Source organism: Chiloscyllium plagiosum, chromosome 2 (genome assembly GCF_004010195.1).
Source record: "Chiloscyllium plagiosum isolate BGI_BamShark_2017 chromosome 2, ASM401019v2, whole genome shotgun sequence".
Lineage (NCBI taxonomy): Eukaryota > Metazoa > Chordata > Chondrichthyes > Orectolobiformes > Hemiscylliidae > Chiloscyllium > Chiloscyllium plagiosum.
Window position 1 is genome coordinate 72,453,752 of NC_057711.1, and position 15,334 is coordinate 72,469,085.

The window sequence follows — 15,334 nt, forward strand, 5'->3', positions numbered from 1 at the left end:
TGATGTCTAGGCAAAGAAGAGGATGCCAGGGAACAAATGGCACTTTGACCCTGATGCTCACGACCTAATTGGTTCAAGCGTCAGGAAACCCGTGAATGGATTAGTACCATGACTATATGTATTTATCTCCTAAGGGAATCTAAAACCAGCAGGCATCAGTCTCAGGATCAGGAGTCACAGAAGTAAGACAAAGATGAGGAATGTCTTCTCTTAGAGCATCTTGAATTATTGTAAAACTCTATCCCAGAGAGCTGAGCGGATGTATTCAAGGCTGAACTGGAAAGAGTTTTGAACCAAAAGGGAGCCAGGAATTATGGAGAGGAGGCACAAAAATGGAGTTTTAACCAAGAACAGATTGGTCACAATCTTATTGAATGATGGAGAAGGTTCAACAGGCCATTAGCTCATATTTCTCATGTTCTCATATTCTTAAGTATTGGACACAAGTCTGCTTAAATATATTAATCAGTGTTCTACATCAGTCGCTGAAGCACATGTGCAATATTCAGGTAAAAAATGGGAAGTGGGTACTTTGGATTAACAGCCTGTTTGTATCAGTTGATGAGCAGCTTAGGTATCTGCTCAAGAAATAGTCCAGAAATCTTGGGAATGTAGAGAATATTGGTAGAGCCACAAAGAGCAGTTCCCTTTTAAGTACTCTGCCTGCTACCATTGTATACTTTCAGAGGTCCCACTGAATCTACCACTCCCTTACATGTGGAATAGGCTCTACCCTCCCAAGGCCAACATATAAATAAAGCTTATTATAGAAGCCAAGGAATTTTCTACATATTTTCCTAATTAACCTGTTCAGAGACACTTTGCTGGAGTCAGGAGGACATGGACCCAGGTTTCCTGATTCAGAGGTAAGGAACTACCAGGGTGCCACAGGAGCTCTGAGCAATTTGCTAGATACTTTCCATCGACCTATATAAACATGCTATGAAACACCTCTAGAAACTTGAACCGAGGCCTTCTGGCCTAAACCTAGGGACTCTGCCACAGTACCAGCGAAACAATTTCCTAATATTACCTAATCAACCTGTTATGACATGTTGTTAGACATTGCTAGAGGAGGTGGGACTCTATCACTGCACCACAAAAGTCCTTAAACAATTTCCTACCTTTCTACAACTGAACTGCTACAGCTGGGCACCCAGTTATGGCCTGCATATTGCTCATAACAAGCACAAACCCTCAAACAATTCAGACCTCTGTATACTGTGTTTGGTTAAATGACACAGCAGCCCCTAAAGCAATGAATGTGTCATGAATGGTTCCACTAATGAAATGAAATAGCATTCGCTGATATAATGCAGGCCTAAAGTGTGCTTTCCCATTATTTTTCATAAGCCTCTGTAAGAACCAGGTTGTTAATGTTTTAAACACCACCCAGTTAACTCTTCTGTTTCTCCTGAAACAAATTCTTCCTGACACATCTATCAAAGTTGACCGATGAATCAGTTCCTAATTGTAATAAGAAAAAATGAGACATGATTTGAAAAATCATGAAGCCTAACACTTCATGGAGTGGAGCAAAGATTCAGTTATTTGTGATCTTATTAACAGACTTCTGTGAGTGTGACAGGAATGTGTTTGCTATAGAATCACAGTTGAATAAGACTATTATTTTTACCAGTGCTGATCTAACTGTATTGTCCACAAATAACTTCAGGGCAAACTACTTGCGTCCCAAACATCCTGGTTTAAGTAATGCTTTTTCCAGCTTTATAAAGACACTAAATTTGCCTGCAGCCACAGAAAACTGTACAGCCAAGGAGAAAGGATTAGCTGTGTTAGAATATAGAATAGAATTCACTGAATGAATAATCAGAGCACAAGTGCACTGCTGAGAAACAGCATGGCTTTAGAAAGCTTGACGTAATTGTTATTCCTTCTTTGTGTTAGTATGAACGCTATCTCCAGGCACTAATAGTTTCAAGCAACCACAAAAGCTGCTCTTCCACTTATCCACAAAAGCATAATGGAACTCAAATTTGCTTCTTTACCTACATACATAACACACACTTTCATTTTAATATTTAAACACTATAGCAGGAAGGACAGGTCCTTATAAATTGCAACTTTCTTTTCTGGCTCCTACTTCAGCCTCTATTAGTCATCTGTTGAGTTTTATGTATGTGATTACATTATGCTCCTTGGGCTGTGAGATGCTGGTGTGAATTAGGTTTTTAAAAACGTTAATGCTGGAAGATCTTTCTTGAACCAGCGAGATAATCTTAAATGTACTTGTACCCGTTTTACACTCATTAACTCAATCCCATTCTGCAGTTAACAGACTGCTTACTGTGATACCCAGAGAAAGGCAATCCCATTTTGTGGATTGTTTCATTATCACACCCAGCTATTAAAAGCAGGCCAGGGTAAGCTTTATGCCAGGCAGCTGCAATGTAGCATTTACAAGGCGAGTAAAATAAAGTAAAATTAATAAAAATGGCACATAAAGAATAAAACAGGATTCTAATTTGATGAAACTGCCAATAGCTTCTGTAAGAGTTTATGGTTTTATTCACAAAACGTTGGAAATACACTTTTCATATAAATGAAATTTTAGAAATCTTAATGATAAATTGAAAACAAATGACTCATGTTTGCTGTTTATATAAACTGGGAGGACAATTTCTAGTACCAGTGGGTAATCCCCTTCTAGCACTTTTTCATGTACTGCCCCTTCGGTAGAAAGTCTATATCATATGAAATTACAGATAATATTCAATATGTAATGCTAATATCCTGGCAGTACTCCAGGATAGGCCATTCTACTCAACTGTTTTATGTCTCTATATCAATATAAAATAGAAAACTAAGTGTTTCATGGAATCCCTACTGTGTGGGAACAGGCCATTTGGCCCAACAAGTCCACACCAACCCTCCAAAGCGTAACCCATCCAGACCCATTCTCCCTAACTATTAATCTACATTTCCCCCGGACTAATGCACCTAACCTACACATCCCTGAACACTATGGGAAATTTAGCATGGCCGATTCACATAACCTGCACATCTTTGGATTGTGGGAGGAAACCCACGCAGACACAAGGAGAATGTACAAACTCCACACAGACAGTTGCCCGAGGCTGGAATTGAACTCGGGTCCCTGGTGCTGTAAGGCAGCAGTGCTAACCATTGAGCAACCATGCTATTCCACTAGGGACTTCAATGGTACTATGCTTTTAAGAGAGACATGTTCTGTGCTGTTTCTCTTCCAGAGAAATTTGATTCCTTACAGTATGGAAACAGGCCCATTGGCCCAAAAAGTATACATTGACCTTCCAAAGAGTAACCCATCTGGACCCATTCCCGTACCCTATATTTGTCCCTGACTAATGCACCTAACACTATGGGCAATTTAGCATGGCCAATTCACCTGACCTGCACATCTTTTGATTTTGGGACAAAACCGGAGCACCTGGAGGAAACCCACGCAAACACGGGGAGAATGTACAACCTCCACACAGACAGTCGCCCTAGGCAGGAATTGAACCCTGTCCATGGTACTGTGAGGCAGAAGTGCTAACCACTGAGTCACCGTGCCACGCCCTATTGATATTTCTAAGACATTTCTGTAAAGTTCTAAACTAATCAATTATCCAAACATCACTACATCCATAAATTATCATGGTCACGCATCATTAACCCAAGACCTTATGAAGAAAACTTACACACCTTTACTCCAAAATCCTTGGCGAGAATCTTATAGGAGGTTTAAATGACATGGACTATGGTGAGATGCATGGCAGAATTGTGTGAAGGGGGTGAAGTCAATCTTAAGCTTGAGACCAACTTGTGTAATCTTTTATGCTGTTCACAAGCGATGTGGTGAATTTCTTGCTAAACAGCAGCAAGTTGCCAAATCTCCTCATTAATATTCAGCCTTCTATCTTACCAAACTCAGCAAGCAAGCTGGACATCAAGGAAACATGACATGGAACCCCAAATACGTACCAGGCCAATTTAACTTGCTGCTTGCTCTGAAGGAACTCCATATTGGACACAGGACACCTACATGTGGGGACACACTCCATGTGCGCCTAGCCAAATGTCCAATATCTGCCAAACTCACAGAACCAACTTGACATGTCTATGATCAGGGTGTTTTTGCACATCATTGCCCTGGCTTGAGCTGTGCGAATAACTACCACTCTAATGCAGTTGTAAAGGATATTGCGTCCAGGGACAATGCACCCCGCTCCTGTACTCGACCAGGCTGCATCTCTGTGCTCTTTGCACACTCATTCTGAATTTACCTAGATGCTCAACTTTCCTGTTTCACATTGTTGTGTCGTACATTTTTGTGCTTTGTCCCTCAGCCAGAGATATGAAGCTCATTCTATGTCTGTTTGCCTTACCGTTTAATGCAGACATAAAGGAAAGAAGCTTGACCTGATTGTGAACTGGACTCTGTCAAGTCAAGGGGAGAGTTTTTGCTGAGGAGGTACCAAAACAATCAGTCAAAGGCAGTCTCTGATACCAGCTCAGGGATTTGGACACAGTCAGTCAACCGCTTGGGGCTGTCAGTCAGGATCCTCTCTGCATTTGGGATAAGGAGCTGAATGTCAGGCAGCCCACCATCTGTGCTGACTCTTTCTGCCTGTTGGGGGCTGTTTTCCTGTTGGAATGAAAGTATCAGGTACTAAGCGAGATGAAAGTGAGTGGCACAGAGGTATTTTTGTTGCAAGAGGGGAGGTTTCCCAAGAGTGTGTGTCATCAATGCAGAGAGTTTGCAGGATTAGTGCTGTAAGGCGTTGGGGTGAGCAACAATGAATGAGGGATATGTTGCAGATAATAGCGAGAGTGGCAGAGCATATACCTTGGTGGGAGGTAGACACTTTAGCAGACTTATCGTGAGTGTAAAGCATTGGAGAGGAGATGGTTGGATATATGTTGGTGGAGTAGAGAAAGTTGTTGACTTTCTTCCTAAAATGCTAGCGATTCCTCTAGATAGCTGAAAGCACTTTAGACCCAGTGGCAATCTCAGACCGGACTGACATGGTCTGGCTTCGTGGCCTTGACTGCTACTCCTGAGGAGTGAGGAAGTCATAGAGTCGTAGAGATGTACAGCATGGAAACAGACCCTTCGGTCCAACCCGTCCATGCCGACCAGGTATCCCAACCCAATCTAGTCCCACCTGCTAGCACCTGGCCTATATCCCTCCAAACCCTTCCTATTCATATATACTCATCCAAATGCCTCTTAAGTGTTACAATTGTGTCAGCCTCCACCACTTCTTCTGGCAGCTCATTCCATACCCATACCACCCTCTGTGTGAAAATGTTGCCCCTTAGGTCTCTTTTATATCTTTCCCCTCTGACCCTAATCCTATGCCCTCTAGTGCGAGACTCCCTGACCCCAGGGAAAAGGTTTTGCCTATTTACCCTATCCATGCCCCTCATAATTTTGTAAACCTCTATAAGGTCAGCCCTGCCTGCATACCACCCCATTCCACAGGACTTCCAGGATCATGCCTGAAAAGCAGGATCCTGGAAGTCTGCCTTGTCTAGAGCGAATGTCTGGAACCGTGCAGGACAGCTCTGGATTGACAGTGCTTATCTGGTTGCACAACAGACACCTAAAGATGTCACGGCAGCAAGAGGTGCTGGTGAACTCTGGGAATCCAGTGAATGGTGTACAGTTCAGAGAACGACACACGGAAGATGCAACTGGAGTCAGACATGATGGCTACCACAGGGGCATTGTCGGTAGTTAATTAAACAAATTTGTTAAAATACGTTGGAGAGCTTGCTAGGCCACGTAGCAAAAAAAAACACTCCAATAAACTCAGTGTAAGTTGGGCTTTATCAAAATAATATAACATTCAACCCAGTGTTTCTGAAACTGAACATTGATTCTTGCAGCATGAAGACAACACAGAGTCGGAATTGATGATGAAGGTTATATTGCACTCTTATGGAAGGCCTGAACAATTCACTTGTATTACCATCTCTCATGAATTATTGTCTCTTCAATATAACCTGTACCACCTCAATCCCTTTTGAGTTGCTTATTTCATGTAAGCCCAGATAAACAATAAAATATTTACCTCTTTGTTTTCTTTTATTATTAAAATGTAATACATTTTAACACAAAACACGAGCTGTGTAGTTTTTGATATTTATATTCCTTTTAATGTATCTGCAGTGGGCCGATGTTGAAATATTTCAAGATAGCAGAGAGAAATCAAGGAACAATCCAGTGACCTTTTACTGCCTGATACCTTCTGGTTTGACTGATAATCAAAAGACTGAATGGTGCAAAACCCAGAAATTGTGTTCAGTCACTTCCAGCAATTACTGCATCTTATTGATAACTTGCAGCTCTATTCACCAAATGACATCAATGGAACAAAACCTGTCACAGATCAGGCCAAATCCATTAAATGGGCTGGTTAAAACATCCCAGACTGCACATTGAAAACTTTCTGCATAAAATGTGTGACCTGCTGCTGGACAGTTTCACTGAGCATGCGCTCCAAGGCTTTTATTTGAGAAAGGAAATGGATGGCTTTTCATTTGATGACTAAATTAACTAAAAAATGCTCGTAAAACTAGTTATGATGTGAAGGTGCTGTTGTTGGATTGGGGTGGACAAAGTTCAAAATCACACAACCCCAGGTTATAGTCCAACGATTTATTTGAAAGCACAAGCTTTTGGAGCCCTGTTTCTTTGTCAGGTAGTTAGTGTCTTACGTTAGTGCAAAAGTGACAAACTGTAGTGTCCTTCATAGAATTTCTACAGTGCAGAAAGAGGTTATTTGGCCCATTGAGTTTGCACTGACTCTTCGTAGGGTATGTGGAACAATCCATCTTCCGCAACTACACTGGCCCCACCCCCCATCTTTTCCTTCGCTACATTGATGACTGTATCGGCGCTACCTCGTGCTCCCACGAGGAGGTTGAACAGTCCATCCACTACACTAACACCTTCCACCCCGACCTCAAATTCACCTGGACAGTCTCGGACTCCTCCCTCCCATTCCTAGACCTTTCTGTTTCTATCTCAGGCGACCGAATCAACACGGACATCTACTACAAACCAACCGACTCCCACAGCTACCTAGACTACACCTCCTCCCATCCTGCCCCCTGTAAAAACGCCATCCCATTCTCCCAATTCCTTCGTCTCCGCCGCATCTGCTCCCAGGAGGACCAGTTCAAAATACGTACAACACAGATGGCCTCCTTCTTCAAGGACCGCAATTTCCCCCCCAACGTGGTCGACGGTGCCCTCCACCGCATCTCCTCCACTTCCCGCTCCCCCGCCCTTGAGCCCCGCCCCTCCAACCGCCACCAGGACAGAACCCCACTGGTCCTCACCTACCACCCCACCAATCTCCATGTACAGCGCATCATCCGCCGTCACTTCCGCCACCTCCAAACAGACCCCAGCACCAAGGATATATTTCCCTCCCCACCCCTATCAGCTTTCCGTAGAGACCACTCCCTCCGCGACTCCCTTGTCAGACCCACACCCCCCACCGACCCAACCACCACTCCCGACACCTTCCCTTGCAACCGCAGGAGGTGCAACACTTGCGCAGTACTTACGAGGCACATATTTATATGTACAGAAACAGACACATACCACCACGTGAGGCCAGGGTGTTGCCATCGTATGAGAAGCTAAGACAGGAGGTGTCACTGCCAGGAGCATGTGCCTGTCGATTATGAAACTTCGTATGAACCTATGGTATGAATGAACAAAGATTAACAGAACATAATCAGAACATCAGCCACAGCTGTCTGCTCAACATCTGCTTCAAACATGACTGTACACGATCAGAGGCATCATACCCGAGATTTCCTTCATGCTCAAACAGCAATGTCCGACAGAGGCATCCCCAGGAGATCACTCTGTGAAACTCAAGCTGGCTTGTCTGACTTATTGGTCTGAATTTTTCAAACAAACAACCTAGCCAAGCTTTCAATTCACCCCGACTCCCCAAAATCCACCATCTATATGACCTGCTGTGCTGTTCCAGCAATAAAGTTTCATCTCTGAAAAGTCCCCATTACCCTGCATTTCCACCTAGCTTGCACATTATGGGGCAATTTACCACAGCTAAACCACCTAACTTGCATGTATTTGGACTGTGGAAGGGAAGTGGAGTACTCAGCGGAAACCCACACAGACACAGAGGGAATATACAAACTCCACACAGTCACCAGGGTTGGGATTGAACCCAGGTCCATCGTCCTGTGAGGCAGTCAGCTAACCATTGAGCCACTATTCCATCCTTAAATGTCCTTACTTTACACATATGTTGGTCAAATCCATGGAAAGATTCAATATTTTTCAGTGTGGGGAAGCTGACAAATGCTGTAGCTATCACATCATCGCATGGGTAGAATTTAGCTGATCCACTTATTTATGCAAGCCTCACTTTCTCCAAAACCCAGTGGATGTCTATTCATAAGTAGCTGCATAGCCAAGTGACAGAATAACATAGAATTCTACTGCACAGTCACAGTAAATAAGGTAAGAGGAAATCTTAGTAGCCCTGCTCTGGAAAGATAGAACTCTGACAGGGTGAATGAAGAACAACTACCAGGGTCCTCAAATTTGAATAATGAAGGCAATCATTTGATTGTGGTGGAAAGTGATTTATTCTCACTCACAATCACTTAGAAGCAAGCTGTCATATTTCAGGTTTTCTGATGAGTCACTTCTACTACAGATCCTGAAAGGCAGAACTGAACTCACAACAATTTTGCTGCAGCTACCTTGGACTCTAAGTTAAACTTCTGATGAAGACTCATTCAAAATATTTAAATTTCGAAAGTGACTAGGACAGAAAGAGCCCTGACTAAAAATGCCAATCAGTTCAAAGGAACTGAAATCTCACCTTTAGAACTGGAAAAAAAAGTTGAGAAAGCAAGAAGTTCAGGTAAAGAAGCAAGGGTTTCAGTTGAAAGAGCAAGTGCCTGAGCTCTTAACTAATGAAGGAGCAGTGCTCCGAAAGCTAGTGCTTCCAATTAAACCTGTTGGACTATAACCTGGTGTTGTATGATTTTAAACTTTGTAAACTTTTAAATCTTCCATTGAATATGTAGGCCATGTCATTGATCTAAAGGATTATACAAGTCATCTTCAAAAGTAAATGACGTAACTGATGCACCTGCACTGAAAAACGTAAGCCAATTACAATCATTTTTAGGTTTGCTAAATTGCTACAGCAGGTTTGTCTCAAATCTTGTAACCATTCTCAAGCCATTGTGCGATGTATTATGCCAAAACAAGAATTGAAAGTGGGAAGATTAATGTGCAAGAACTTTTAAACAAGCCAAAGAAGTTTTATTAAATTCAGAACTCCTGACCCATTTCGATCCAAAGTTACTGTTGCAATTAGCACATGGTGTACTACCAAATGGAGTGCAGACAGTCACATATTGCCCAATGGTAAACAGAAGCCAATAATATTTGCATCAAGATTATTAAACAAAGCAGAACTGAGAAATTAGAGTTAGAGAAACAGGATCTAGGAATCAGTTTTAGCATTAAGAAATCCACCAATACCTTTATGGATAGGAATTTACCCTACTAACAGACTACAGACTACTGATCATAATATTTGACAGACAGAGATACCTTCTCAAAAAGTGAACTGTACACTGAGTTCGATGTTGTTACTATCAGCTCATACTTGTACAATTAAGTATCAGCAATCCAAGTTACATGGTAATGCTGAGAAGGTCTCGAGGTTTCCTTTGTCAAATGAATTGACGACAAACAGTTCTTACGTAGTCATTTTCTGCTTTGAACAAGTAGAGCACACTATGATAAAAATAATTTTTATTCAATCATGAGACATGGGCACCATTGGTTTGGCTACCGTTTAGTGCCCATTCTTAGTTGCCCTTGAGAAGATTGTTGTGAACTACCTTCTTGAACTGTGGAAGTATGTGTTTTGTAGGTAGATGCACAATGTTATTAGGGAGGGAATTCCAAGATTTTAACCCTGTGACAGTGAAGGCACAGCAAGTTTCTTCAGTGCTTCCTGTAGATAGTACATGCCGCTGCATACTGAGTGCTGATGGTGGAAGGAGTGGCTGTTTGTGGATGTGGTGCCAATCAAGTGGGTTGCTTTGTCCTGGATGGTGTCAAACTTCTTGAGTGTTGTTAGAGCTGCCCCCATCCAGGTAAGTGGGGAGTATTCCATCACACTCCTGATTGTGCCTTGGAGATGGTGCCCAGGGTTTGGGGAATCAATAGGTGAGTTACTTGCCACAGTATTTCTAGCCTTTGACCTGCTCTTGTAGTCACTGTATTTGCAGGATGAGTCTAGTTGAGTTTTCGGCCAATGTTAACCTCAAGGATGTTGATAGTAGGGCTTTCAGTGACAGTAACACCATTGAATGTCAATGGGTAAAGGATGGATTGTCTATTGTTGGAGACGATAGTTAATGGTAGGTATCTTTTCCGTGAGATAGTGGATTTCAAGACTAGGGAGCATATTTTTAAGGTGTGAGAAGAGAGATATTTAAAAAAGATATGAGGGGCAATTTTTTCACACAGAGGGTAGTTCATGAATAGAGTGAATTACCTGAAGAAGTGATGGATATGGACAGAGTTACATTTAAAAGACAATAAGATAACTACATGAATAAGAAAGGTTTGGGGGATATGTGCCAGGAGCAGCCAGGTGAGATTAGTTTACTTTGGAATTAAATTTGGCAATGACTTGTTGGACCGAAGGGTCTGTTTCTGTGCTGTTTGACTCTACAACTTTATGATCAGTGCCTGGTGTTATGTGGCAAAGTTAAGAAGGAAATGAAAAATGATCCACTACCAGCAAAAGTGATGAACATGGTACTTAGGATCACAGGAACAGTCCTAGACGTGAAGCCATTTGTCACATGGAAGCGAGAACCATCAGTACAAGCAAGATGTCTCCTATGGTCATCATTCCACCACAGCTAAGCAAATGTGTGTTAAATCAATGACATGAACATCACTGCGGATTGCCAAAATGAAGAAGATAGCCAGAAGCTATTTTTGATGGCCGGGGGCTGACTCCAAAATTGAGAAGAAGATAGGAATATGTGCAACTTGCGCAAAGTTTGCAACCTACCTCCATTAGTGTCATTGCACCCATGAGAATGGCATGAAAATCCATGGTAAATAATCATATTGACTATGCCAGACTTTTGGAGGGCAGGTCAGAATTTTAGTCAAATATCTTCAAGATCAAGTGAGAGAAGCAGATTGGTGTTATTAACCAGGACAGGTAGCTATAGATGTCCTTGACTAAGTTGCACTTTGGCGTCTTACCAGCTAGACTTTAAAAGAGTGACCAGCGTTATGTAGCCATTTATGTTCCTACATCTGAAAAGACTCATGGGGTTATGGTGGTTTTGACCAAAGTGTGACAAAAGACATTTGTTAATGTTCTGTATAACAGGCTTATCAACAAAGTTGAAGCTGATAAAGGGTTAATGGCTGAAATAAAAGCAGAATCCAAGATAGAGGAAGGGAAAAATTATGGCTGTAAGAGCCATACCTTTTTGAGGTATTTTCAGTGTTGGAGCTGACTCTAGGAGGAGTAATTGCTGTTTTGTAAGCTATTGCATTGGTTTGGAAATTTTAAAATCAAAACAATGGCTCTTTAAAAAAGGAGGAAGACAGACAAAGGCAATGACCACATCAGCAGTGATTCAAACAGAGAAAGAAACTGACACTACTGTCTGACCCAGCAGTAACCTGCACAGCTGCTGCCCTGCTGTCTGCTTTCAAGGGTCTCTGGACATCAGAGTTCATTCTAAGAAAAAAAATAACAGCAAAATTCACAGCTGACCTTGGAGAAACCTGTGTGTGGGAGCTCACAGCGGGGAAGCAGCTAAGTGGCTTTTTAAAGTGTAACCTTATTGTTTTTAATCTATCATAGTGAGCAGAGTGGGTTTCTTCTATTATATGTTTTTATTGAGATCTGTCTCTTGATTAAACTTTAAAAATATAAAAACATGGGTACAATGGTAGCCTGGAGCAGTGTTTTTAGAGCAGTAAGTCTGTTATTTTCTGGATCTGCAGTTTGTTAAGGTGCAAAGATAATGAGGAATGTGATCAGTCGGAGACTGGGACAGTTGGGAAAAAGAGTAAGTCAAACAGATAGGGCAGGCAGGAACAAAGTAGAGAACAAGGACTGATGAATTAAATTGAATTTATTTCAATGCAAGAGGCCTAACAGGGAAGGCAGATAAACACAGGGCATGGTTAGGAACATGGGACTGGGTATCAAAGCAATTACAGAGATGTGGCTCAGGGGTGGACAGGGCTGGCAGCTTAATGTTCTAGGGGATAGATGCTATAGGAAGGGTAGAAACGGGGGTGAGGGGAGGAGGCGTGGTGTTTTTGATTCGGGATAACATTATGGCTGTTTTTAGGGAGGATATTCCTGGGAATACATCCAAGGATGTTATTTAGGTGAGAGAGAGAAATAAGAAAACGATGATCACATTTTTGGGATTGTACTTAGATCCCTTAATATCCAATTATCCACGGGAAATTGAGAAACAGATTTGTAAGGAGAAATCAGTTATCTGTACAAATAATAGGGTGGTTATGGTAGGGGATTTTAACTTTTCAAATAGACTGGGACTGCCATAGAGTTAAGGGCTTGCTTGAATGGCATGAAATTTGTTAAGGATGTACAAGAAAAGTTTCTGATTCAGTATGTGGATGTACCTACTGGAGAAAGTGCAAAACCTGACCTACTCTTGGGAAATAAGGCAGGGCAGGTGACTGAGATCTCAGTGGGGGAGCACTTTGGGGCCAGCGACCATAATGCTATTAGTTTTAAAATAGTGATAGAAAAGGATAGACCAGGTCAAAAGAATGAAGTTCTAATTTGGAGGAAGGCCTATTTTGACAGTATTAGGCAAGAACTTTCAAAAGCTGACTGGGGTTAGATGTTTGCAGGTAAAGGGACAGCTAAAATTTGGGAAGCCTTCAAAAATGAGATAACAAGTGTCCAGAGACAGTAGGTTCCTGTTAGGGTGAAAGGCAAGGCTGGAAGGTGCCGGGAATCAAGGTTTTGATCAAGAAAAAGAAGGAATCATATGTCAGGTATAGACAGCAGAAATCAAGTGATTCCCTAGACGAGTGGAAAAGCAGTAGGAGTACACTTAAGAGGGAAATCAGGAGGGCAAAAAGGAGACATGATATAGCTTTGGCAAATAGAGTTCAGGAGAATCCAAAGGGATTCTATAAATACATTGAGGACAAAAGAGTAACAAGGGAGAGAATAGGGCCCCTTAGAGATCAGCAAGATTACCTATAGAACATAGAACATAGAACATTACAGTGCATTACAGTGCAGTACAGGCTTTTCGGCCCTCGATGTGGCGCCACCCTGTCATACTACCTCTGACATCTGTCACCATCTATTTCCCTACAGTCTATATCTTCCATATCCTTTTCCACAGTAAATACTGTTGCAAAATATTCATTTAGTATCTCCCCCATTTTCTGCGGCTCCACACAAAGGCCACTTTGCTGATCTTTGAGGGGCCCTATTCTCTCATAGTTTCCCTTTTATCCTTTATGTATTTGTAAAAACTCTTTGGATTCTCCTCAGTTCTATTTGCCAAAGCTATATCATGTCCTCTTTTTGCCCTCCTCATTTCCCTCTTAAGTATACTCCTACCAGGTTAATTTAGGATATCTGGTCGGCATGGACAAGTAGGACCAAAATGTTTGTTTCCATGCTGTACATCTCTATCATTCTATGAAATGTGTTTAAAATGATGAGAGGTCTGAGTAGCATCAGTAGGGAGATATTGTTCCCCTTGGGTGAAGGACCAAGAAGGAAATGACACTGACCTAAAGTGATGTGTAAAAGAAGCAATGGCAAACAGAAATAACTTTTATTATATAGTGAATGGTTTGGATCTGGTGTCCTGCCCAAGTGTGTGGTGGAAGCAAATCCAACCATTACTTTCAAACAGAAGAGGATAAATAATTGAGCAGAAATAATTTGCAGCACCATGGACCAAGGCCAGGGTAATAGGACCTGAGTGAGTAGCTCTTGTAGTGTGTTAGCATTCATTTAAAAGGGCTGAATGGCTTCTTTCCATGTTGCTCAATTTTATGCTGCTCTGGTTCTTCGAAACCAAGACCGATGGATTAAGACAAAGATTGCAAATTTTTAAAAAATAATTGGGTTCGACCTATGCATGAACTGTTCTGAATTTTATAAGTTCATTTTTTTGATTTGAAGTTTTGTACCAGAAATATGAATTCATAAAATGACTGCTTATATTTTTATGAAAGAACAAGCAACTACATAACTAAACACAGCATTTGCAGTCCAGTTATTTATACATGTAATTTATAAAGAATCTGTCATTCTATTACTGACTTTGGAAAAAAACTTATGCAATATTGTTCTTATTCTTACATGCAAGAAAGTTATATTTACCCAACGGATCAATGTTTAATTTATTTTTTTCCCAACGTAGTATCTTTTGGTAGTTGAGGGAACTGTGTGGAGCTCTTGATGAGGTTTTGTTTATATATTGATTTATATGTGGACACTTGTTTTAAGTCACTACTTGTTTTCATGAAACATTCAGTGTTTTTCAGCACTTTAGGTGAAAGGACTAAGAGGAAGGTATCTATGTTTGTTGATTATACAAAAGCTAGGTGGGAAAATACACTGTGGCATGGGTGCAAAGAGGTAAGGAATAGAGACATTTAAGTGAGTGTGCAACAAGGTGGCTGATGGAATATAAATGTGGGGAACTGTGAGTTGTTGAATTTGGAAGGAAAAAATAGAAAAACAGTTTTTTTTTCAGAAAAAGCTGGCAATGAAAGACTGGGAAATGTCAATATTTTCAGGGATTTGCATGCCCTTGTTCATGAATCACAGAAGATTAACATGCCGGCAGAGCAGGCAATTTGGAAGGCAAATGATATATTGGCATTTATTACAAACGGCTTGCAATATGAGTGATGTCTCATCACACTAGTACAGTCCTTGGTGAGTCTGCACTTTGAGTACTGTGGGCAATTTTCGTATTCTAAGCTAAGGAAGAATATTATTGCACCGAAATAAATGCTACAAAATTTCACTAGAGCAATTCCTAGAATGTGACTGTCCTATTGAGCTGAGATTGTGTAGAACAAGCCTATATAGTCCAGAATTCTGAAGGATAAGTGGGATAGCACTGAAACATATAAAATTCTTCAGGGTATTAACAGGGTGCATATTGGAGGATGTTTTGCATGACTTGGGAGTCTAAAACTAGGAGCCACAGTCTCAGAATAAAAAGTGAGTCATTTATGACTGAGATGATATCAAACTTCTATATTCAAAGA

General features: G+C 41.4%; 1 long non-coding RNA gene across 1 annotated transcript; it reads right to left on the reverse strand.

Moving 5' to 3' along the window:
* Positions 1–845: 845 nt before the first annotated feature.
* On the reverse strand, positions 846–7,876 carry LOC122539221. The gene is made up of 4 exons (XR_006309006.1): positions 7,604–7,876; positions 6,983–6,984; positions 5,227–5,238; positions 846–855 (listed from the first exon to the last, which is right to left on the reverse strand). It is a non-coding gene; the product is annotated as an uncharacterized LOC122539221 (long non-coding RNA).
* Positions 7,877–15,334: the final 7,458 nt, after the last annotated feature.